At 44.0% G+C, this 25,582-nt stretch overlaps 1 protein-coding gene across 8 annotated transcripts in view; it reads left to right on the forward strand.

Annotated features, from left to right (window-relative positions):
- The window catches only part of lrfn1 (leucine rich repeat and fibronectin type III domain containing 1), a 210,368-nt gene that overhangs the window by 16,011 nt on the left and 168,775 nt on the right, over window positions 1-25,582 (forward strand). The window contains exon 1 of one of the 8 annotated variants that reach the window (XM_061782666.1): window positions 22,659-23,100. The exons of the other annotated variants lie outside the window; for them this stretch is intronic. The gene's annotated coding sequence lies outside the window, so the exon portion shown is untranslated. Of the gene's footprint in view, window positions 1-22,658; window positions 23,101-25,582 lie in introns of those variants that run through there. 8 annotated transcript variants of the gene reach the window in all.

Below are 25,582 nucleotides of genomic sequence, written 5' to 3' on the forward strand. Positions count from 1 at the left end.
ATGTGTAGTTTAAATCCACCCCAGGAAGCAGCAATGGGAGGTCTCCTGGACAGAGCAACATTTCAGTATCCCTCATATTCAGTCAGTTTGTTCAACACTCCTAATAGCCTCTGGCTGCTTGTCAGTTAAGTGATGCACCGCTTTGATATTCACCTGCTATTGCAGTGATCTGATTCTGTTGCTCTAAGCCATATTGATTGATTGCGTCCAGTATTTCATAATCCTGTATCGAGTATATTTAACCAGCAAAAGCAAAGCCAACAAAAGTCACGGATAAGTGTTTGAAAAGCAGCACCGGTGGGAATTACGATGTTGGGATTACATGTGTGCAGGCGTGTTCCATATCGATTTATCGACCAAAAGAGACACATCAAATCTTTGGAGGCCTAATGGTGTGCAGTAGTGACAAACTTCCACCCGGAGTGACATAAAAGTGACACTAATTCAGAGACAACACAGCGGTCGCGCTGGTTAAGTCAGACCTGTGGCTGACACCGACGGAGGTGGTCCAAATTCAAAAGATGCAGCTCAGTGTGGTTTCTGACACTCACACTGTTAGTTGCAAACACATCTGAGTCACTGATGAGCAGAAACATTGGACACGTTCCCTGTTTGTGGAAGGCTGAATCTGATTGTCGCTTGAATCTTGAAGACCCACTTGTCTTTTGGTTTGAACTCCAGGTTTTTGTGCTCTTGTTTGAGACATTTTCAAGATTTTGTCCGAATTTCAAATTGTACAGCTTTTGGGACATCTGAATTTTAAGCCCCTCCTTGAGCCATCACCTTTTCATGGTGGAGGGGTTTGTATGTTCCAGTGATCCTAGGAGCTAAGTTGTTTGGGGCTTTATGCCCCTGGAAGGGTCACCCATGGAAAACAGGTGGTGAGGGACCAAACAAAGAACAGATAAAAGACCCCCAATGATGAGTGAATTGATGGAATCACTTTTTGACTTGGCCAGACACGGGTCACTGGGGCCCCCCTCTGGAGCCAGGCCTGGAGGTGGGGCTTGAAGGCGAGCACATGGTGGCTGGGTGTGCACCCATGGTCCCAGCCCGGGCTCAGCCCGAAAGGGCAACGTGGGTCCCCCTTCCTAGGGGCTCACCATCTGTGGGAGGGGCCGTAGGAGTCGGGTGCAGTGTGAGCTGGGCAGAGACCAAAGGTAGGGACCTTGGCGGTCCGATCCCCGGCTACAGAAGCTGGTCGGGCTCGCCTCCACACACAGCTTGGGCTCTGGTACAAGTTGTTGTCCACGGTGAGAGGTGCCGAGCAGGTGTGGGTATACTTATTCCCCCCGGCTCGGCGCCTGTACATTGGGGGTCACCCCGGTGGACAAGAGGATATCCTCCCTACGCCTTCGGGTGGGGGGGATTGGTCCTGACCTGTCAGGCCCAAATGTGTTATGAGGGTCTGCTGGGAATGTCTGGCAGAATCCCCTGTCAAAGGAGTTTCATCTCCCCATAACTTTGCTCACGTTCTGGGGGATGCGGGGGACATTAAGTCCGAGTGGAACATGTGTGCACCTCTATTGCTGAGGTGACTGACCGGAGCTGTGGCCATAAGGTGGTTAGTGCCTGTCGTGTCGGCAACCCTGAACCCGTTGCTGGACACCAGTGGTGAGGGATGCCGTCAAGCTGAAAAAGGAGTCCTATCGGGCCTTCATAGCCTGTGGGACTCTGAGGCAGCTGATGGGTACCAACTGGTCAAGCGGAATGCGGCTTTGGTGGTCGCTGAGGCAAAAACTCGACCACGGGAGGATTTCGGTGAGGCCGTGGAGAACGACTTCCAGACGACTTAAGGGAAATTCTGACCCACCATCCGGCGTAAAATGAGAACATATTGTCATATTGTTACTGGGGACAATCAAGAAAAGAGTCTATACTTTTGATTTCCACAAAACTTTGTTTGAAGGGTGCATGAGAACCCATTTACCATTTAACTCAGGGTGCGTATCCAGGATAGGATCCATGATCATTTTCTACAGTGATTACTTTACAAATCTGACATATTTAAGCATATCGTTGCTGTCCAATGAAAAGCATATTGCGCCAAACTTTTTAAGTCGTTTTTGTTGTTTTCATTAGACATAGCTAGTATGTGGGAGGTTGTTAAAATTTGATTTTGGCCAATTTTAGATTGTCCTTGTTGTCCTAATTGAATGTCTACGCTTGACTAACTGCTATTCAAGATAAGGATGAAGGGTCCCGTGAATGTCTGTAATATCCACAGCTAACTTTGGGAGACAGTGGGCGTACATCCTGGTCTGGTCAGCAGTCAATTGCAGGCCACATATAGACAAACAACCATTCACACTCACATCTATGGACAATTTAGAGTCTACAATAAATTTAACATGCATATTTTTGGAATGTGGGATGAAGCTGGAGAAAACCCGGAGAAAACTTACACAACCACGGGGAGAATATGCAAACCACACACAGGAAGGCGTGAAGTGAGATTCAAACCCAGAACCTCTCTACTGTGAGGCAGACATGTTAACCACTCTACACCATGCTGCCCTTTATATACAGTACCAGCAGTACCAGTTATCGCAAATGAAGAGAGAGAATTAAATTTTCCAAGGACGAGCGTAGGGCCAACCGACTGAATGAAGTTTGCATGTGGTCGCTTTTATAGCAGCACTTTTCTTGAGGTCTGCAAAATAAACGGTCTTTCAGCACAATGCTATACATTTCCCCATCAGAAGGACACTTGAGCAGGTTGGCTTCTTCCTGACAAAGTGTGAACCGCTGCTCAGGAAATCCATCTGTCAGATCACCATGTATTGGATGTTTCTGTCCTTGGTTTCTGGTGAGTTTTAAACAACATGGCGGTTTGTCGCTGCTTGTTCCCTGCCTGTGAAAATTGCCCACTGACTCAGTCGACAGCATAGCATGACATTTTTCAGTGTTGCACGCAGTCAACAGCTCGGTTTTGTCATTAGAATAACGACGTGGCCGTTGTCTTGCGGCAGTGTGTCAGCTCCTGCCAATTCTTGAGTGTATCAATATCAAAGCCGATTCATCCATGTTTAACCTGAGTTATTATAGTCCATTCGAAAGCCAGCTGGAACATTTGGCTGTGCCCCAATTACATCAAGAATGATACCATCATTGATACAAAAACTTGTATCAAAATATTGAATGATCAGTTCAGTAGACCCTCAGAACTCAAATTCGTTTGGGAAGGTATTTGAGTTAATGACCATCCAATTACTATAAGCGCTTGTCCCCAATGGTTTTGGGTGAGCTGGAACCAATCCTAGATGACTTTGATTAAGAGGCGGGGTACACCCAGTCAATCCCAGGGCACATAGGCTATGTTCCCACTGCAGGTCAATTACGATTTCTTTTGCCCAATGTGACAGCTATCTGATTTTTTTCATTTCAATGTGAAAATTACAATTGTGATTTTACGGGTGGCCCTTTATAGCTGGCCCTAAGCCTCTTTCGTATGTGGATATAAATCAGATATAATCACTGATATCCGAAGCGAGTGCAGTATGGATGAGCATTTCATGCTCATCTGACCTACACGTCATCGAAAGGCGAAAAATGTCATAATAGTTCAATTAAACAAAGACGTGACAAAAGCAATGGCGAATGAAGGAGAAGAAAACACTCAGTGGCGAAAAGAAGATGCTTTAGAGCTGGTAGTTAAAATGATATATAAAAATGTTGGGTCCCTTTGCACATAATCCTTAAAATTGTCACAAATGCATCATGACGAGACCTACACGAGGCACCACTGTACTTACTGTACTTCCGTAAACACACCGTGCTTTGTATTTGTGCGCATGCACAATGTGATGTCCTGTTTTATGCTCATGCGTGTCACTTCACGTACCCATTCTGTCCACGTTAAAAGTTGCATTTGTAGGCCTGCCACGATAAAAACATTTTTACGACGATATTTTGTCCCAAAACCTATCGTGATAAATGATATTGTTGTTTTTTAATGCCTCTGAAAAAATAAGGCGCACCCTTATGATTTTGTATTATTTTATTTTAAAATCTTTGTCAGTGTTGTTATTATTATTATTGTTATTATAATTTCCTTTCTTGTTTCTCTATTCAATTTTCTTTACTCTGTGATATGGATCCCCCTGGGTCTGAAATAGAGAATAAAGAGCTGCAAGACCAGCCTGGTTTACATGGACCCTTCTATTCCAATTATAATCGCTTCCGAAGCCCAAACTGAATGAAAATGCTCCATATAACACCTCAATCTGAATAAGCAGGCCAAATCCGAATGGAATTTCATTCAGTTTCACAGGGGTGTAATATTTCTTTTGCCAAACTAATCAGAAGTAAATTTTCACCATGTGTGCCGTCATTTGGAATAGAGCCAGGAAGTGCTCTGTCTACGCATGCTTCGTCTAAAGTGTAAATATGACGGCCCCTCGTGAGTCTCTCGTAAGTCACGGAGATCTTGTTTTTTACTACTTATAAGTTTTTTAAAATAAATGTATAAAAACATTCCCATTTATTGTGCTGAATAGACGACGGACCTCCATCTTGATAAATGACATGACGTTTACGACGAAGTGCACGTCACACAGCTGTTCCGATTAAATATAGTGCACATCATGTATACACTCGATCGGACTATATCCCTTCACATGTAAACAGTTGGCCACAGATCTTCAATCGGAATGACATAAATGACGTAAACCCGGCTACTGTGTGGTTGGCCCTTCATCGGTCAATCAAATACACGTTGAACAATTGGCTGAATAACGTGTGCTACTGAGGTTAAGCTTAAAAAATAGTTAACGTCCCCGTGTGTGTTAATTGTGGACTAACATACAGAACAACTCGGAGCGAAGCGCTGATATTTTATATGACATCACTACAGTGGAGCAAGCTGTTTAGCTCCTTAACTCGTTAGCTCGCGAACACAACAAACGGTTAACTTGTGTAAATCTACATGTTGCACATGGAGCAAGGCTGTAGAATATTGAGGGTCTGCCGGCATTCCATGAGCCCACTAGCGGCTAATGACACAGCTTTCCAGCTCGCTCAATGTGTGATCCACGTGCTGGCTCACCACAACAAATGACAATTTATTGAGTCCGGAAAAACTATTGTGTCCATTTTATTTATCGAATGATAAGTCGATATAGTAATTATCATGACAGGCCTACTTATTTGGTTTTTTTGACATAAAAAATCATATTTAACAAAAAATCTGAATTGGGCTTCATGCCCTGCACTGTGAATGTAGCCATAGAGATAAATAATTCAAATTCACAGCTATGGAATAATTTGTGTCCTACATGAACCTAACATCCACTATTTTGGAATGTGGGACAAAGCCAGGGTATCCAAGGAAAACCCACACAAGCACAGGGAGAACATGGAAAAACTCCACATACGAAGGCCGGAGCTGAGATTCAAACCCAGAACCTCACAACTATGAGGCAGATGAGCTACCCACTAGCCCTGCCATGTTGCCCTGCAACTGAAATTCTTGAGAAGGAATAATTGAAATACAGTTAATCCTTTTCAGGGTTGGTGGCATGGTGAAGACTGGTTAGCACATCCGCCTCACAGTTCTGAGTATCCGGGATCAAATCCGGCCTCCGCTGTGTGGAGTTTGCATGTTCTCCCCGTGCCTGCATGGGTTTTCTCTGGGTACTCCGGTTTCCTCCCACATCCCAAAAACATGCATGGTTAGTTAATTGAAAACTCTAAATTGCCCGTAGGTGTGATTATGAGTGTGAATGTTTGTTTATACCTGGCCTGCAATTGGCTGGCAAGCAGTTCAGGGTTTACCCTGCCTCTCGCCCGCAGTTAGCTGAGATAGGCTCCAGCATACCCGTGACCCTAGTGAGGATAAGCGGTGTGGAAAATGTATGTATGTGTGTATGTATGTATGTAATTGAACCATTCAGGATATTTTAAGTTGTTTTATAGTGAAGCTTTAAAAAACAAATTAAATTGCGCACTGCAGTAAGTTCAGTTTCAAGTTCTGTTATGCAAAAGCTAAGGAAAAAGCAATAGGTATTTACAGAGAGAGAGGCAAGTTTGGATGCTTGGGTTTTGAAATGTCTGCCATGCAGTGTGAGCCAGAGGCTGAGTAACGCGTGCAGGAGTGTTTAATAAATAGTTGACTTTCCCTGATGTGCCTCTATTATGTTGACCCAGACATCAACACAACACCAAACGAGGAGGTGACACTGCAGACACGCCCGCCAGCTGTCCATCAGTGGATGAGCCCCAATCAACTCGCAAGCTAGCTGGGGGCTAGCACCTCGTCATGGCATTGAAAGCCCTGTGACGACCTGGTGGAATATAGTATAGTCCAGCCACTGCAGGCTTTAAGATTTTATATTTCTTAGTCATTCAATTATGTAGGGATGTTTCGGTGTAAGGAAGAAGCTAGACGTAGTTGTATTTAATTGACAGTTGAACGGGACATGGTTTCAGCACATACAGCAGACGTGCCCACAGTGATCAAGATTGGAGAGAACGGCTTGATTTTTCGTTGAAATGAAGCGCCTGGAGGAATTTTTGTAGACTAGGTATGGGCATTTTACTTGACATTTAAAGTTTTTTTCCCCACCACCAATTGCATGTTTTATGACTTTGTACGGCTAAATTCATGCCGCTCATCTTCTCTTCTGCAGTGCAGTATGCCATTCTGACTCACGTCGCATTACCATTTGAATTTACAATTAAGAATAACATTAGTGCTGAAAGTACCTTTTTTGTGTTTGGCTGGCATGTCTGCGTGACTGCCCTCTGAATGCCACACAAACTACACGTCTTTGTTCGACTGTCATGTTGATAGAAAATCAGCGTCTGCTTTTATAACAAATGAGACAGTTCAAGGATGAAGCTGACATAAAGGCGACATCAGCTCAGCTATATGGCCGCGCATACGGTGCATCATTCTGCTTCCACAGTGCATCGTGCCGCTATTTCATTCTCAGTCGTGACACTGCGGTGGTGACATTGTTCCAAACAGAAGTCGAATCTGAAAGGCAATTTAGTGGGCCACTGATAATATCTTATGTCTTTATTTGTTTCTTAGTAGGAACACAGTGAGCAAAGAGCACACTTTGGTTTGTGCAGCTATATGTCTACTAATACCCCAGTCAGAGTGTTTTGTGTGTCATTTTCAGGGTCACTTTCTTCCACTGCCTTTAAGTGTATCCTACACTCACTGGCTAAACCATTAGATACATTGGGACAAATTCCAGCCATCATTGGTACTCATATAATGCTTGGGTCTATTGCAGACACATGGCCTCACACCTACTGTGCCTTCTGAGACAGTTGTTACAGAACTGTGAGGAGAAGTACCCTCACCCGAGATCTGAACCAGAGTGCACTGGGTTGAAAAACAACAGTAGGATAGTGCACATTCTGTCGCACTATCTGGAATCCGGCCCATGTTAGACACATGTGCCCAATTGCACTCATCCGAGGATCCGTCCAACTCAAACATAGGAATGCCACATATGGCCTCTCATCAATAATCCCGCTTCTGTCACCATTTGTTACGGAACTCTGAGGAGCTGTACCTTCACCCAGGAGTTAAAACTGAGTTTAAATTGGGAAAACAACTGTAGGGAGAGCACATTTGATCACTATTTGGAATCGGGCCCATGTCAGACACACGTGTCCAATTCTCGTCATCTGAGTGTCCTTATAAATACGGCACGGTGGACGACTGGTTAGAGCGTCAGCATCACAGTTCTGAGGACCGGGGTTCAATCCCCGGCCCCGCCTGTGTGGAGTTTGCATGTTCTCCCCGTGCCTCCGGGCACTCCGGTTTCCTCCCACATCCCAAAAACATGCCTTAATTGGAGACTCTAAATTGCCCGTAGGTGTGACTGTGAATGCAAATGGTTGTTGGTTTGTATGTGCCCTGCGATTGGCTGGCAACCAGTTCAGGGTGTACCCCGCCTCCTGCCCGATGATGGCTGGGATAGGCTCCAGCACGCCCGCGACCCTAGTGAGGAGAAGCGGCTCAGAAAATGGATGGATGGACCAGCCACTGATAACCTCTCAGTTTATCACCCCACTTCTCTCACCATTTGTTATGGAACTCTGTGAAGCAGTACCCTCAAACCTGACTTCAAGATCGGTCTTCTGAGTTGAAAATTCTGTACACTGACCTCAACACTACCTAGCTCTTGAATGACTAGAATCAGGCACCTCTAAAGTGGGTTTAGGATTTTCCCAATTCTACTCATCGGGTCATCGCTCTGTGTCTATTAGACATGTGTAACCCAAGGTAGCCCAAGGGTTTCACATTACAACACAGATAACACAGTTGTCATCCCACTTCTGGCATCATCTCACTTCTGACACAGTTTGTTATGGAACTGTGAAGACTCAGGGGAGTTGCACCCTCAGCCCAGATTTGAACCAGAGTCTGCTGGGTTCCGTTACACCACCTGTAGTCGGGTCTGCACACGTGCCCAATTTCAGTCATCTCAAGAGCCCTTCTAACTAGAAGATGGGCACACTACGGATGCCCTCCCACTTCTGACACTATTTGTTATAGCACTGAGGAGTCATACCCTCAGGATTTGAACTAAGGGCTAAAAAACTCTGTATTCTGACTTCAGTGCCATATCACAGCACATTCAGTCTCACTATCTTCCACTTTTGAAACCTTACCATCCCATACAAGTGCGGGATTCAAGTCATTCAATTTTATCATCCATTGTCATAGTCTATCTATGCGTATCAGTATAATCTGCCCCAAGGGTTTTTCCAACACAGCTGATACAGCTGTTATCCCACTATCTGACATCATCTCACTTCTCAAACAGTTCTTTTATGGCATTCTGAGGACTCTGAGGAGTTGTACCCAGAACCAGGGTATGTACTGAGTTGAAAAACTGTCCCACACAGGTGACCCAATCATGCCTGCCCCCAAAAGTTCTTCCTACCAGACATTTGGCACGCCACAGATGACCTCACATCTTATCATCCCACTTCTAACACCATTTGTTGTAGCACTCTGAGGGTTCGTACCCTAACTATCAATGTAGGATTTAAACCTGATTCTACTGGGTTGAAAAATCTGTAGACTGACTTCAGCATCAACTCATATCACATTCCACCATACTACTGGAAGCTTCCTGTCCCATCCAAGTGCCCAGTTCTGATCAGCTGAGTGCCTCACACATAACTGGGGCACATCCGACATTGATCACCTTTCCCAAGGTCCTTCCAACCAGGAACACCACAGATGGCCTCACAGCTTTCACTCCACTTCTGACACCATTTGTTACAGAACTCCAAGGGGTTGGAATAATGGGAGGAACAAATAACAAGGGCTCGACAATTAACAGACTGAAAATTAATCTGCCGTTTTGTCAGATGGTGCGGTACAGGTATGACTGTCTCCCCTAATTATCTCTAGAAAGGAAACATCAGTAATACAGCTGTAGTTATTTGAATAATTAAAGACAGTTGGTCCAGCACACCTTGTTTACCCTCACTCTAAATAATTACCCATATTTGTGAAGGTTTTCTTCCTTTTAACATTTGCATGTGTTCTCTGCAGACAGGGCAATACCACTGCTTAAGATATCCGGAGCCTAATTAAGCATCAATGTTTGTTAGATTACGTTGGGGTACTTTGTTCACAATTCAGTCCACGTGCTGAGGCCAGGTGGGCGACATTGACTTACATGAGATGTGACCGGACCGAAACGTTAGCCGCATCATCCCAAATTTCACGGTTGAAAGACGAAACAGCAGTGGTGCGTCCTCAATGCACCTGCCTGTCAAGACGCATGGAAATACGCCAGCCTGTCTGGTACAAAACAAAGAGGCACAGTAGCCAGCTGAAGGTCAGCTGTGTATCTCTGACGTATGAGCAGCGCTGAGACGAGAAGTGTTGTGGTTTCATGGCGGCGGCGCCTCACTGTTTTGGCAGTGAGACGATCAAGCCTGGGGGGCATAGGAAGAATTTATTTAAAACAACGATATGTAACTACTTTGACATTATGGCCGCTTCTTTTTGTCATCCGGCCGGTGGCTTGTAATAAGAAGAATGGTGAGTCATTCATTGACATGTTTAGTAGTCTTTATAATTGGAAGACCAGCCAGGACACCACTTTCGTACTGTTATCAGTGTTTTTTTGATACATTTAACCACACACTAAAATGATTAGACACTTTAACACAGACAAGCCTGCAGGGCAAAGCAATACTCTGTTTGAAGCACACTGTGCAATAATTTTATGTTAACACAATGTTTAATCATGCTGACGGTAGCTTTTAATAAGAATAGTGTGTCTTTTGTTGACTTCTCTGACTTTAGTGGTCTTTGATATTGGTGGAGCAGCCAGGACATGTCATTAGAGTTGTGTATCAGAATTAACAACACAATACAATGATTGATGATGCTTTAACACAGATGTTTTGAAGACAAGACAAGCTTGCATGGCAAAAGGAAGAATATACTTTAATCAACAATAAATAAATCAATTCATTTGATGCTATTGCTTGTTGTAATCACGCTGATGGTGGCTTGTAATAAGAATGGTGTGTCGTTTGTTGACATCTTTAGTGGTCTTTGGTAGTGGTGGACCAGCCGGGATGCCTCTCAAGTTGATGTTATGTAGCGGGCCGTGCCCGCCCACCAAGATGCTTGAGTGTAGTTTAGAGTGCAAAGAAATGTATACATAGACACCGACCGGCTTAAGATGGGTGGCCCTTGACGTGCAATATGTTAGCGTGGCCGCCATTTTGGATGTGGAGATCGTATTTGCCACAAAATCCGCAAATTATATTCATAAAATGGTGTTAAAATGGCCAAATACAATGAAAAGTAATGGTTGAGTCTTAATCCCATGAGCTCTGGCTTTGAGTGTAAAGTGGTTGATAGATCTCCAAGCAGAAAATGAACGAGGCATCTTCACAGACCGCTTCGCTCTGCCACATCCAATATGTCTGCAACGTAGACGTACAAATCGGCACTCAATGGGGAGTCTATACATGCCTGTGGTAATACTTGCTGCATGCGTTGCACAAGGCGCCATTCAAGTTAGCATTTTCAAGCTGTGGGAGTAGAGTATAGCATCATCAAAACATGTAACAAAGTAAGTACTGTAATAACAATAAATGGGATCCTCCACGCATTTCAGATTGAGGTCTAGCAACGGGTCTGTGTTACTGTCAGAGGTGTGGGGCGAGCTTAACCTCACATTGAAGTAATTAGACAGTGTTGTAATGCAGATACGTTTTCGACAAGCCTGAAGGGCAAAGTAAGAAAATATATAAAGTAACAATTGGTCGACCTTTTCAAGATGACGGATGATTTTCTATTTATAATATTTTAGTGGGCGGCACGGTGACCGACTGGTTAGCACATCTGCCTCACAGTTCTGAAGACCGTGGTTCACATCCCGGTCCCGCCTGGCGATAGGCTCCAGGACGCCCGCGACTCTAGTGAGGATAAGCGGAACGGAAGATGAATGAATATTTTAGTGAGGCGGCACGGTGAACGACTGGTTAGCACTTCTGCCTCACAGTTCTGAGGACCCGCGTTCAAAACCCGGCCCCGCCTGTGTGGAGTTTGCATGTTCTCCCCATGCCTGCGTGGGTTTTCTCCGGGTACTCCGGTTTCCTCACACATCCCGAAAAACATGCGTGGTAGGTTAATTGAAGACTCTAAATTGCCCATAGGTGTGAATGTGAGTGCGAATGGTTGTTTGTTTATATGTGCCCTCCTGTTGGCTAGCGACTAGTTCAGGGTGTACCCTGCCTCACACCCAAAGATAGCTGGGATAGGCTCCAGCACACCTTGACCCTTGTGAGGATAAGTGGTACAGAAAATGGATGGATGGATGGATGGAATGTTTTAGTGTAATTATTGTCATTAAGACTGTTTTTATGTTTATATATATATATATATATATATATATATATGTTTATGTTTTAAATACGTTTTTGCATGTTTATCGTTGTTGATTTGTGTTTATCACTGTGGCTTGCATATTAATTACACTTTGGACCTGTACAGGAGTCCTGGAGCCAAACAATGTTCACCCCACTGCTGCTTTAAAGAGTGATTAACTTCCCAAGTGTTCCTTAGTGCTTCTGTGAAAAGTGATTATCTTGCCAAAGACAAACAGCGCGTGTCCTTTTGGAGCCCTCCAATACTTGCATTTATCGACTTCTTTGACGAGCTTCGGCGAGATGATTAGATCGCTATGACTAACTGCTTTCTCCGTTGTGAGACGTGATGGATGTCAGCTGCACGTAGCCGCCGTGGGCTGGTTGTCTATTGACTGAACGACTAATTTGTGGTGGCAGGGATTAGCGATGTAAGGACATTCATAAAGCACGCCTCTCCTTCCAGTTTCTTAGGGCGATTGCGGGCTGACCCCGAAAGGCAGCATGTATTATTATACTAAGCCAAGGTGGGTACTAAAATATGCTTAAGTATACTGCTGCTCTCCCTTGGGTATACCGTCAATTTTACCTCTTTGCAGCTCACATCACAGTTTCTTTAGCTTGCTTTTAAAAATGCGCCAATTTAGCCGTCTTGCGGGCCAAATCTGCCTGAGGTGTTTTATATCTAATAAAGAACATTCAACTATCCAGCCATCCATTTTCTTTACCGTTTATCTTCACTAGGGTCGCGGGCGTGCTGGAGCCTATCCCAGCTATCTTCGAGCGAGAGGCGGGGTACACGCTGAACTGGTGGCCAGCCAATCGCAGTATCTTAAATCAGTGTGTCTAGCTCAGGCCTTGAGTATGTTTATACTTAATTCTTATATCTCCTGTCTAAGTTCTTAGAAATGAAGAAAAAATAATTTATGCAGGGGCGGCACGGTGTACAATTGGTTAGAACATCTGCCTCACAGTTCTGTGGACCCGGGTTCAATCCCCGGCCCCGCCTGTGTGGAGTTTGCATGTTCTGCCGTGCCTGCGTGGGTTTTCTCCGGGCACTCCGGTTTCCTCCCACATCCCAAAAACATGCATTAATTGCTGACTCTAAATTGCCCGTAGGTGTGACTGTGAGTGTGAATAGTTGTTTGTTTGTATGTGCCCTGCGATTAGCTAGTAACCAGTTCCGGGTGTACCCCGCCTCCTGCCCCATGACAGCTGGGATAGGCTCCAGCACGCCCGCGACCCTAGTGAGGAGAAGCAGCTCAGAAAATGGATGCATATATATGTAGGTTAGTGTATTGAAAATATGATGGCAAAATTTCTTAAAATTGGGATAAAATATTGAGTCCATATAGCATGAGGTCAGAAAGATTCGTGCACAAGGGGACTTATTGCCTCGTCACAACACTGTAGCTCCGCCTAGGGCAACGAAAGCTGTACTCAGCATTTTCTATGCAGTAGAGTGGCGGTGGGGTGAGCAGTGCCTTATTTGCATGAGACAGGACACTCCTCCCTCAAAACAGGTTAAGGGAGGCTTGAAAACAGTTTAGGGGAAAAAGTGTGCAGTCATTTTTTCATATCACAGTCATGTTAAAATATCTTTAAAATATTTACATTCTAAATAAAAAGTAAAGAAATGTAAGGAAAAACTCAATATGCAAGGTTATGGAAGCAGCACCACCCATGCCATAATCGAGGCAAAAGTGGTCCAACCAGTCTTACTTACGCTGTGACAACATTGCTGCCCTGGCAGGCAATGAAAGCTCGACACGACCGAATTGATTGTGTGTATTAAATTTCTATTAAAAGCCAGACAGGCCACCATTCACTGAACGGTGACATTGTTGAAAGTGGGAATTGCTTTCTAGGTAAAAAAATATGTATTCCTTAAAGAAGATTTATTGAGGCGGTGATAATATAAAACTTGGCTTTTACTTCTTGTTGGACCAGTCGTTCATATGTTGTTAATCAAGTTAGTGCTTCAGCCCATAATCTAGGGTAATGGTGCAAATGTCTAAACCTTTACATGTTCTTCCAGCTACTAAACCATTTACTGCAGACACACTTAAAGTGCTCTTATAGGATTCATCGCAGACGAATTGCGATGGTCAGTCCACAGTTACACTATGCTGTATTTATGGACGGAATGAAAGGTCTACGGCGCGTCGTCAAAGTGACGGAAAGCCTCCGAGAGCTCATGGTCACGTTGTCATATGTCTTCTTACCGCCGTCCGCTGTAAAGGTTAACATAAAAAGTCAATCTTTTCATTGGAACTGCTGGAATACTGAAATAAACCTTGCAGTCACAATAAATTATTTTGATGCTAATTGCTTCCAAATCTTGCGTGCTCACTTAATGTTGCATTTACACAGTCATAAACGGTGGATGTGATTGTTTGCTTAAGTATGTATTTTTTAGACCTTACATCGATCTGATCACCCTGATCGGTATCGGCCGATAATTAGCATTTTATGCTGATCGGCTGATTGGCTTTAATGTGATAATTAAATAAAGTTATTTAAAAAAAAAAACACACACATTTAGGCAATGTGGGACAGAGAACATGTAATGCCCAGATCAGACTACAAGACAAATTTGGTCTTTCATGATTGCCATAAAATCTTGTATTCTGATACCACCGCATCCCGTTTTTTACAATCACTGGGCTACATCTTGTCAACTCAAACGCGACCAGATACACTCGTTACCATGGCGACGACAACAATAATGGATCGTGCCGTGTGTTTATCAGAACAAAATGGGGAAAAACGTGTGTTGGTGGTCACCGGTGCTCGGGAGAGGACGTTCGTTTAAGGCTTGCTTGACGTATGTTCACGTACTTTTAATACGATACCACCTGCAAGCAGGCAACAAAACGTTATGTAGCCTAGCAAGCTAGTGCTAGCACTAACGGTTGTAAGCGAACATGCAGGCGTTCCTGTCGAATCATCCTCTAAGGTTTTTGTGTGTGTGAAGTAATTTAATTACTTGTACAATAAAGTAATTGTAATCACTGTGCCTCACTGGCATAAATATATGAACAAAGATTGATTATTTATTGTAAATATTTTTTGGAAGCAATTAAGTACACAAGTATATACAGTAAATGAATGAGTAATTTAAATAGACACATTGCTCCATCTTGTCATCAGATCGGTGATCGGTTATAATTTTTTTAAATTCGCTGATCGGTGATCGGGCCCCAAAAATCCGGATCGTTTAAAGCCTAATTTACGGTATCTATCCATCTATTATTTTTTTTATTCTGATAACACCGCATCCTGTTTTTTTACAATCACTGGGCTTCATCTTGAAAACTCAAACACGACCGGATACACTCATTACCATGGGGGCGACAACAATGTTGGATCGTGTGTTTATGGGAAAAAACGTGTTGGTGCTCTGGAGAGGACGTTCGTTTAAAACTTGCTTGAGGTATGTTCACGTACTTTTAATACGGTACCGCTCGCAAGCAGGCAACAAAACGTTATGTAGCCTAGCAAGCTAATGCTAGCACTAACGGTTGTAAGCGAACATGCAGGCGTTCTGTCGAACCATGCTCTAAAGACCTGACTAATTAGAATACATGATCTGACTAGAGCAGTAATTTCCAACCTTTATGGAGCCAAGGAACATATTTTACAATTGAAAAATCTCATGGCACACCAACAAACAAAAATGTCACAAAAAGTGGATACATTAATTACTGTGTACCTCCTGACATCTAATAGAAGACCATTCATTTGTTTTGTCTGTCACTGTGGCTCACTGGCATAAATAGATGAATAAAGATACATTATTTATTGTAAATCTTATTTTTTGAGCAATTACGTAGACAGGTATATACAGTAAATAAACAAGTCATTTAAATAGACACATTGCTCCGTCTTGTGATTGGATCGGTGAACGGTTATCGTTTTTTTTTAAAACTCGCTGATCGGTGATAGGCCCCAAAAATCCTGATCGTGGAAAGCCTAGTATTTTTTCATAAAAATATACTGTATTAGATTTTTTGTTGTTATCGATTTCTGCAGTTCCTTTAATGTTGCCGTACACTCTCTTAACACCCAGGCAGATGCTTTTCCGTTATTGTATTGACTTATTGTCTGTGGTGTTCTTTACTTGGTAATCTACACTATGAAGAATTCCGGAGATTTGTGTTGCATGTACAAGTAGAACACAACCAGTCCTTGACAAAAATATATGAAGCTCCTCTCATGTCTCTGTCGACCTTTTGAGAACCAGGCAGAGGGATTTTGGTTTGTTGTAATGAGCTATTGTCTATAGTGATCTTTAATCAGTAATATATCATATGAAGAATATAGGAGGTTCTTGTTGCATGTAGGGCGGAGCCAGTACTTGACAGAAATTCCAGAAACTCATTTCATCTTGCTGTAGGCCTCTTAACAGCCAGGCGGCTTATTTGGTTTATTGTCATGACTTATTGTCTGTACAGGAAGTCCTCGAGTTACAACGTACTCGACCTACGACGTTTCGACTTTACGACGCCCGTGCCTCGTCTGCCATTTTGTTCCCAGCATCATAGTGTTTCTGCTTAGCTAGTGCATAGTGCTTGTATGCGTTTGTGCGCTGGGCGTATCTTTGCCTTTTTTCACACTCTGAGCAGTAATGGTAAGTACAGCATCTTCTTTTTTCATTTTAATGTATTTTAGTTTCTTTATACGAAGTGTTAACCTTTCCTGCTACGGTAACCTGACCGTGGACGGGAGACGCAGGGGTTAACTCCTTTCTCTCGTTGCACAGCTGAGCTGGGTGGCGGCAACAATAAAGGCACGAAGCACCGATTTGCTGCTTTAATGGCTTTATTAGCTCCTCTGCACATTCAACGTCAACGGGTCCTCCGCTAATCGCTACTCTTCCCCGGTCGCTGTCACCACACTGTACACACTCGCACCTGCGCGCACTCTTTCCTCCTTCACAGTCCCGTCTCACTCACACATCGACGCCCACACACACTGAGCTTGCTGTCACAATCACGTGGGACAATACCCGTAACAGAAGTATTTCGACGTAAATTTCGACTTTAACGGTGAAATCCGACTTACGCGGAAATTCGGGGTTACGTCGCCAGCGTTGGAACGGAACTCGTTCGTAAATCGAGGACTTCCTGTATTGTTTTATCAATAATTTACAGTATGGAGAATACGGGAGATTGTTGTCACATGTCAGACACATCCAGTTATTGTGACTTTTAGCTCCTCCCATTAGGGGAGCCACAGGGAGTCTTTTGCATGATTTATTTGGCCAGATGCCCTTAAGTAGGACACGTCTTGCACTTGCCAGAACTTGAATGTTGCGGCATAGGCCTCTTCCCAGCCTGGAAAAAGAGGGCCTTTGGTTTCTTGTTATGACTTATTGTCTACAGTGTTTTTCTTTCATTTGTAGTGTGAACACTATGGCAGATAGTTGTCATACGAAGGGTGTCTCCCGAAATCTCTGCAGCTCATTTCATTTCTGTAGGCCTCTCTGGACCCACCTTGACCAATTTTCTTCCTTCTTTCTTGTGCCACACCCTTTTGCAATAGCTACATTATATTAGTATATACATTATGTTATGTTATATATATGTTTGGTTTCTAGAAATTGTGTTTTTATGTATGTCTTGCACTGATAAACTTTGGGAAACTCTGCTACATTCACTACATCCATCCATCCATTTTCCATACCGCTTATCCTCACCAGGGTCGTGGGCATGCTGGAGCCTATCCCAGCTGACTCTGGGCAAGAGGCGGGGTACATCCTGAAATGGTCGCCAGCCAATCGCAGGGCACACATAGACAAACAACCATTCACACTCACATTCACACCTACGGACAATTTAGAGTTTTCAATGAACCTACCAAGCATGTTTTTGGAATGTGGGAGGAAACCGAAGTGCCCGTAGAAAACCTACGCAGGCATGGGGAGAACATGTAAACTCCACACAGGCGAGGCCGGATTTGAACCCCGGTCCTCAGAACTGTGAGGCAGATGTGCTAACCAGTCGTCGACTGTGCAGCCCATTCACTACATGATGAATACTACACTACTGTTCCAGACATGTCTGGATATCAAAATTATTGCTGGTTAGACATCAACTGTGCAGGATTTGGATCAATGAAAGCGAAATAAGACACCTTCCCAATGCACAGAGAGGCTTTTTGTTGTTGGTGGTGATGGTGGTGGGGGTTGGGTTTCATGCTACGAGTGCTGTGTAGTACAGTAGGTATTCCAGGAGAACTGGTGCACCTCTCTCCCACCGGAAAATATCAAAGCACTCCTACTCACTCACAGTTTTACATCCAAAAACAATGTTCATCTTGCCTCCTCCCAAAATCAAAGTGATGGGAATTGCTTTTTTCAACGAAAGTCAAGATAATGAGAAGTTGATGAAATTCTTATTTTGTGATTTCCCTGCTGAAACTTACTTCACTAGTTCTTCTGGCAATACAATGTTGACTTCTTTTCATTCCAGCAATTAGAAAATCTTCATGTATGCAAATTTGAACACGTAGGATCATGCAGCGGAGCGGAGTGTGATGCTAATTAAGAGGGCATTAAGTAGCTCTAATTATGTCTGCCTGGAAGTTGATGTTTTTTTCCTGGCTCAGTGAGAGGAATGTAGCATGTTCTAAGGACGACAATGCTTAATTCTGTGCAAAACAGCATTTGTTTGAGGGTGATCCAGTTATACAAAAGATGTTGTGTTTAGGGTCCCCTTCCATCAAAATATATTTTTCTCCACTGTTTTATGCATGACATAGATCAAAATGAGTCTGTGACATTGTTTTAGGTTGATCTACAGTATGTAGTTTGTCGATGGAATGCAAAAGGCACTAAACGGCATAAAGGCCTCTTTATACTCCCATGCTTGCGCGGCTGACAATGCCCGCATTGCATCACGTGACCGATGCATTGGGCCGCGCGGCCCCTATTTGGCACTTGACGTGCACACGGCACAAATTGTCGCCGTGTGCAGAAAGCCACAGAGATCATCTCTCGTGATTGGTCCCTTTTAGTTACATGCTGTGATGACGTACTAAGCTTTCCCCTTGGTTCCACATACCACCGCCACAGCCGCCTTCTTGATCGATTTTGCAGTATAATTAAACGTGCCATCTGGTCATCTAGGTCCATTTGTTCTTGCAGACACTGTTCCACAGTCACCATTGTTGTTGCTTTGTTCCTTGTTCCGGAAAGGAAAGTAAAAACGGCTACCGGAAATGGCCATAAAATGCAGAGGAAACTCCACCCTGTGGTGTCTTAAGCCAATACCAGCCATAGCGACACCCGATTTGGAGGAGAACTGCAGCACATTTTGAAAACAGCGCGCGTGGGTTGCGCTCGAGTATAAAGGCAAACTGCGTGCAGGATACCCGCAGTGATGTTAGCGCGGTCACCGCCCGCGCGAGTATAAAGAAGCCTTAAGGCTTGCAAAATGGGTGGATTCGAAATTGCCGACCATCTGATGTAGTTTTGTCTAAATATGTTTTGTTTTACAACAATTCTTAGCTATACTGTATTTCTATATAACTGTGGTGGATGAAATAGCAAAGCTTGCATTCATTGTCGCCAGCAATGATTGTCGCGGTAGGTACAATTTGAATGACTGGGAGCGGATGACAAGTGTAATCTCGAACTATGCCTCTCTTTTAATTCTCACCCACGTCCTCTTTCAGATCACGTTCCCTATTAGTTGCTATGAATGCTTGCCAATCAGAGACAAGCACTTTTCCAAATTTAAATTGGGGAAGGTAAGCGATCCAATCAGAGCGAAACTATTTTGCATGCCGCTTATTAATGAGAAATCCGACCGTTTCAACTGCCAGGTGCAACAAAAACAACGAGAATAGCTTGAAAAAGGACATTCCGGGCATTTCCAACCCAAATTATCTTTCAAACCCTAGGACATCAAGGACATCAAAGATTATGAAAAATAAAATAATTTTTTTTTTGGAAGGGGACCGTTTAACACTTTTTCTCATTTAGGTCATAGGTGTCAGGCCATGGGGTCAATAATGTTACTTGTAACCTGGTTGGGACATGTCTACAAATATCAGGTGAAGAATATCAAAGTTCATCCTTCAGTGTTTCTGTATGCAGCCCTTGGAAGACAATATTTGGACACACTTGATCAAAGTCATTGATAACCACAATGGTCATAAAGGTACTACAGTAGACTGGTTGTAGGCTTTGTGGTGCAGAGGTCAGTTCGTATCCTCGCCCGAGCACGTCATCGTTGTGTCCCTGGACAAGACTCTTAACCCACATTGCCTACGAGTGAATGCGGTTGGATGTTGGGTGTTGGTTGGAGGCGCCATAGGCGCAGAATGGGAGCCATGCTTCCATCAGACTGCAGTGGCTACACAATTAATTTATTACCACCAGGTTGTGACTGAGGAGTGAATGAATAATGCGTGAAGTTGTAAAGCGTCTTTGAGTGCCCAGAAAAGTGTAAAATGTATGTGTAATGCACAATTCACATTTTTTTGCTTTAATCATGGGAAAAGGGAAGTGTCTATTTGAGGGATTGAGCGTTTATTTGTCTTTAGCGGATGATGCTTCCAGCCACTATTTGAAAATAATAGGTGAGTAACAATAACCTGCCGTCAACCTGCAGGGCGCTGTTGGAAATTCAGCTACTGTGGGTCGAAGTCGAAGTCAAAGAGGAAGAAGAAGAAGAAGAGGTGGAAAGCGGGTTCTTCGGCAGAAAGAGAAGAGGAAAACACAGAGCCTAGAACTGAATGTGGGGACTTTGAATGTTGGGACTATGACAGGAAAATCTCGGGAGTTGGTTGACATGATGATTAGGAGAAAGGTTGATATATTGTGTGTCCAGGAGACCAGGTGGAAAGGCAGTAAGGCTAGAAGTTTAGGGGCAGGGTTTAAATTATTTTACCATGGTGTAGATGGGAAGAGAAATGGAGTCGGGGTTATTTTAAAAGAAGAGTTGGCTAAGAATGTCTTGGAGGTGAAAAGAGTATCAGATCGAGTGATGAGGCTGAAATTTGAAATTGAGGGTGTTATGTGTAATGTGATTAGTGGCTATGCCCCACAGGTAGGATGTGACCTAGAGGTGAAAGAGAAATTCTGGAAGGAGCTAGATGATGTAGTTCTGAGCATCCCAGACAGAGAGAGAGTCGTAATTGGTGCAGATTGTAATGGACATGTTGGTGAAGGTAATAGGGGTGATGAAGAAGTGATGGGTAAGTACGGCATCCAGGAAAGGAATTTGGAGGGACAGATGGTGGTAGACTTTTCAACAAGGATGCAAATGGCTGTAGTGAACACCTTTTTCCAGAAGAGGCACGAACATAGGGTGACCTACAAGAGCGGAGGTAGAAGCACACAGTTGGATTACATCTTGTGCAGACGATGTAATCTGAAGGAGGTTACCAACTGTAAGGTAGTGGTAGGGGAGAGTGTGGCTAGACAGCATAGGATGGTGGTGTGTAAGATGACTCTGGTGGTGGGGAGGAAAATTAGGAAGACAAAGGCAGAGAAGAGAACCATGTGGTGGAAGCTGAGACAGGACGAGTGTTGTGCAGCTTTTCGGGAAGAGGTGAGACAGGCTCTCGGTGGACGGGAGGAGCTTCCAGAAGACTGGACCACTGCAGCCAAGGTGATCAGAAAGGCAGGCAGGAGAGTACTTGGTGTATCTTCTGGCAGGAAAGGAGAGAAGGAGACTTGGTGGTGGAACCTCACAGTACAGGAAATCATACAAGGAAAACGGTTAGCTAAGAAGAAGTGGGACACTGAGAGGACCGAGGAGAGGCGAAAGGAATACATTGAGATGCGACACAGGGCAAAGGTAGGGGTGGCAAAGGCAAAACATGTATGGCAGGTTGGACACTAAAGAAGGAGAAAAGGATCTATACAGGCTGGCCAGACAGAGGGATAGAGATGGGAAGGATGTGCAGCAGGTTAGGGTGATTAAGGATAGAGATGGAAATATGTTGACTGGTGCCAGCAGTGTGCTAGCTAGATGGAAAAAATACTTCGAGGAGTTGATGAATGAGGAAAATGATAGAGAAGGGAGAGTAGAAGAGGCAAGTGTGGTGGACCAGGAAGTGGCAATGATTAGTAAGGGGGAAGTTAGAAAGGCATTAAAGAGAATGAAAAATGGAAAGGCAGTTGGTCCTGATGACATTCCTGTGGAGGTATGGAAGAATCTAGGAGAGGTGGCTGTGGAGTTTTTGACCAGCTTGTTCAATAGAATTCTAGTGCGTGAGAAGATGCCTGAGGAATGGAGGAAAAGTTTACTGGTGCCCATTTTTAAGAACAAAGGTGATGTGCAGAGCTGTGGCAACTATAGAGGAATAAAGATGATGAGCCACACAATGAAGTTATGGGAAAGAGTAGTGGAGGCTAGACTCAGGACAGAAGTGAGTATTTGCGAGCAACAGTATGGTTTCATGCCTAGAAAGAGTACCACAGATGCAATTTTTGCCTTGAGGATGTTGATGGAAAAGTACAGAGAAGGTCAGAAGGAGCTACATTGTGTCTTTGTAGATCTAGAGAAAGCCTATGACCCAGAGAGGAACTGTGGTACTGCATGCGGAAGTCTGGAGTGGCAGAGAAGTATGTTAGAATAATACAGGACATGTACGAGGGTAGCAGAACAGCGGTGAGGTGTGCTGTCGGTGTGACAGAAGAATTTAAGGTGGACGTGGGACTGCATCAGGGATCAGCCCTGAGCCCCTTCCTTTTTGCAGTGGTGATGGATAGGCTGACAGATGAGGTTAGACTGGAATCCCCGTGGACCATGATGTTTGCAGATGACATTGTGATCTGCAGTGAAAGCAGGGAGCAGCTGGAGGAACAGTTAGAAAGATGGAGGCATGCACTGGAAAGAAGAGGAATGAAGATTAGCCGAAGTAAAACAGAATATATGTGCATGAATGAGAGGGGTGGTGGGGGAAGAATGAGGCTACAGGGAGAAGAGATGGCAAAGGTAGAGGACTTTAAATACTTGGGGTCAACCGTCCAGAGCAATGGTGAGTGTGGTCAGGAAGTGAAGAAACGGGTCCAAGCAGGTTGGAACGGGTGGAGGAAGGTGTCAGGTGTGTTATGTGACAGAAGAGTCTCTGCTAGGATGAAGGGCAAAGTTTATAAAACAGTGGTGAGGCCAGCCATGATGTATGGATTAGAGACAGTGGCACTGTCAATGACAATGACGCGCTGTGGCGACCCCTAACGGGACAAGCCGAAAGGAAAAGAAGAAAGAAGAGGTGAGTAACAATAAGATATCTGTCAACATTTAATTGGCTACCGCACATGACAGTTTTTGCCGTAAATGATTGGTCCACAGATGATGGATCATTTAGCCACTCTAATCGTTAGCAAATTTAATCCTGTAAAATCCTTGTTTTAAGGCAAAATGTGGAAACTAGGCTGCCTCAGGAGAGATTTGCTGTCTGCTTATTCATCATCCCACCCAAAGGCAACACAGATTTATCCACATTTCTACATACAAGTGATGAAGTAACAAAGAAGTATGGGCTTGCAGCTTTTATACAACATTAATAGAGAGTAGGTATCTTAATTGCTAAAGTGATGCATGTCCACATGTCACCAAATGTGACTTTTCCACCTTTTTCAGTGAGTTAGTGTTTTGCCAGGTGATTAGGTGGCAGTTGGCGAGCGCACCTCTCTGAGGAAATAAAGCTCCGGCAGAGGGATGAAATGGCGATAACGTCGGCGAACTCTTCCGGTTGAGAGCGCATGGGGCGTTAGTGTGGTAATAGCAGATGGATTCCCTTGTTTGATCCGCAGTTGGGGGAGGACAAGTTGATTGAGTGACTGCGATAAGACGCTCAGCAGCTAAGTGCTTCTTCCGTTGTGTCTTGATTTTGACAACATGGTGCTTTTAATAACCCTTTTATTCTAATCGGGAGATTGTTGCGCGGCTCTGTCATTCCAGCTGTGCGGTGTGATTACGTTACAGGCGTTGGTGAACAGTCCTGTCACCTGCCGGTGTGTCTGAAATATGGATTGTTCCCGCCTCAGTGTCAAATTAATCATGGGATGGAATATTGTCTTTACAGCTGCAGTGGTGTCACTCGCTTTTTGGGGGAGGAGACAGCATGCGGCAGCTGGCAATCACTTGTCTCCTTTCATCTTATTAGACAGTCACGCATTATGGTCTACGTCGTGTTTCCTCTGGACATTCGACTACATGCTTCAAGTGACATTTCAGATGCGCTTCTCTCACCCTGTTGTGTTGAAAGCAGTTGCACTCTAATTATCTGATTACGAGATGATATGTGAAAGTTGCAACAATACTTGTGCCTTTGTTGGGTACTGTTACAGCTCTGATATGGCTATTTTGGGGGATCACTGTTTGAAAAAGACGCTTCAGGCAGGGACGCTTGGAACATTGCGAGGCGGTGAGGGAATTCTGCAATCTTGGGACAGGGGTGTGAAATTTAACACCTTATACTCACTTCTTCCACCCCAAGAGTGATTGTCAGGCAAGTTTTTAATATCTAAAAAAACAATTACTACTGATGGGTTCTGCGTGAAAGACAAAGGCACATAAATATACAATAATATACAAATACATCATCTATAAGAAAATATACAAATGGGGTACTGAATTGGGATTTGGTACTGAGAAATGCTTTGTCAATCCAGCCTTAGGGGAGCAAACCTACTCCCTGTTGTTGTTGCCGCCATCACATCAGCACAAAAGCCGGGAGTAATGCATGGCGATATTTAGCGATGTCTTGTGCGGGGTATTGCAGCTACATTGTACTGAAACAACAAATGCTCTTTTAATGGAAGGATGTGAACTGAGTGGATTTTTCCTTCCGCTCTGATCGCGTTAGAGTCCGTCTGTCTGATGGAATTAAGTCCAAAAAGCATCCGCGTGGTCTTGTGGCTCTGTGTACTTGTCTTTTCTGTGCAGGCTTTTAGACATCACTGCTATTTGATGTGGTGCCATGGCAGCAAAACACCCCGCGAACTCGTTTGTGGCGTGGCGGTGTCTCGGCTGGAGTATGTGGCTGCTGTGTAATTGTGATCTTCCTTTTCTTTTCTTTTTTTTTTTTTTTTTTTTTTTTTAAATACCCAGCAGGGGTACTCTGTCAAATGCTACTCATCTATTTCTTCTCCCTACTTCAGCCCTAAAATAAGTTCCTGAGCCTTCTTAGAAGATTCCCAACAAAGTTTTTTTTTTTTTTCCTTCCAAGAAAGCTTCTTTAAACTTTGTCATGATTTTTTAATGTGTTGGCCACAAGCGGCCGTTAAATAAACTCTTCTTGAATTCGATAAAGGATAATGTAGGGAAAGATGTAAACGATTCCTCATCCCAAGCAGATGCCACATCGGTGTTTGACTTGAGGGATAGTGTTTCTCCCAGCATGGGTCTGGTCTAATCGCTGGCCCAACATATGGCAGAGGAGCCCACAGTGCTGTCATTTTGGTCCAAGCAAACGTCACAGGCTCCAACACAATTGGCTGCAGGTGCAATAAGTTTGCATCTGACAAAGAGTGTGTGGGCAACTCCATGCAAACACAAGCAAAGCGCAGTTGCTAAAACGCCCCGAGTGGTATCCTCCGTTTCGGATTTGTGCATCAAATAAACTCTCTTAACATCCACTGAGGTTTGTGCACTTAAAGTTCTCAGCCGTCTACAAACTTTGGGGTGCTACAGTATTCAGCTTAGAAGCATATTGATTTTGAGCACTATCAGTCGCAGCACTGATTTTG

The sequence above is a fragment of the Phyllopteryx taeniolatus genome, chromosome 8 (assembly GCF_024500385.1).
Source record: "Phyllopteryx taeniolatus isolate TA_2022b chromosome 8, UOR_Ptae_1.2, whole genome shotgun sequence".
In the NCBI taxonomy this organism is placed as follows: Eukaryota; Metazoa; Chordata; class Actinopteri; order Syngnathiformes; family Syngnathidae; genus Phyllopteryx; species Phyllopteryx taeniolatus.